The sequence below is a fragment of the Brassica oleracea genome, chromosome C5, assembly GCF_000695525.1.
Source record: "Brassica oleracea var. oleracea cultivar TO1000 chromosome C5, BOL, whole genome shotgun sequence".
In the NCBI taxonomy this organism is placed as follows: Eukaryota; Viridiplantae; Streptophyta; class Magnoliopsida; order Brassicales; family Brassicaceae; genus Brassica; species Brassica oleracea.
In genome coordinates this window covers 37,752,873-37,754,218 of record NC_027752.1, presented here as the reverse complement: position 1 = coordinate 37,754,218, position 1,346 = coordinate 37,752,873, and positions in this window count along the sequence as shown.

Sequence of the window (1,346 nt, the reverse complement as noted above, 5' to 3'; positions counted from 1 at the left end):
TTTTTTTATGGTTGTGTGGAATGAAATGATGATGTTCACGGGTTCCAAGCTCACCTTTTATAGCAGAAGATTCACCGACTGGAAGAAAAAAGATATTCATTGAATGAGGAAACATGGAAGGGTGGGTAATTAAGAAGGTTGTCAATGGCAACATTGAATGCATCCCTTAACGGTCCGGTTTCCCTTTGCCGTCGAGAAGGAATACAGACAAATCGACACAAATGACAGCTCTTACCAAAGATTGGCCGTAAAATTCGTCTCTCATAACCTATCCGAAACTCCATGGTCGGTTTAACAAATCAGAGTTTGAAGAATATCATGAACCTTAAAAATAGATGATTGCAAGATTGTCAATATTGGACTTCGACAATGTTTTCAGTTTCGGCTCAACTCTATAACAAAACTGAAAGCAGCAGCCCACTCTATAAATGAAACGTAGAGTATTAATAGAAGGGACACGTGTCGGCTTCTCAGGACTCGACTTTGTGACATGGATGCTGAGGTGGCGCAACAGGAGGTAGACAAACATTTTTTTATATATATAATAATAGGATCGGCCCGCCCTGCGGGCGGAAAGTTAATAATAAAAACTGTTTTATATAAACTTATATTAATTTTATGAAGCATTTAAAAATCATGCTGGATTGAAAACTATATTATAAAAAACAATAATGAATAGAATTCTGGGATCACATTGTTAGGGCGTCATTAGTGGTAAAATAGCAAGTAGAGTACCTCACTAATATTTTTATTATTATTTTTGTACATAATTTAGTTATTAATAATTTTAAAAATTAAAATAAAAAAACATGTACCACTCTTGCTCTTTTTTTTTATCCTTTCTCTTTCTTCTTTTTCAGCTTTTAATATTTTTAAATTTGTTAGAGACTGATGAATTTCAACTGATGCGAGTGCCATTATTTTTAATAAACATTTTTGGTTTGGAATTAAAATGACAATATACTTCATTATTCTATTTTTTCAGAGAATACAAAATTAGCGAAAAACAATTCAGAATAATATGATAATATATATATATATATATATATCTTCTTATTATTCTTAGTTCAATTTGACATAATAAAAGAAAATATTAACTTTAAATCGATAATAGGTGAAATTTCATGTTTACCACATTCATGGTGCCATTATTGATCTTTACCATCACTAAAGGGGCATTTTTAAAATTATATTTTCAATAAGTGGCAAAAGACTCTTATATCCTTGTTCTTGATATATATATAACAAACAATTATTTATAGTTTTATGTTTTCGAATTATACTTTTTTAAAATTCAAAATTTTTTATAATTATTTTTTTTGGAATTGTTTTGGTTTATTTTATTT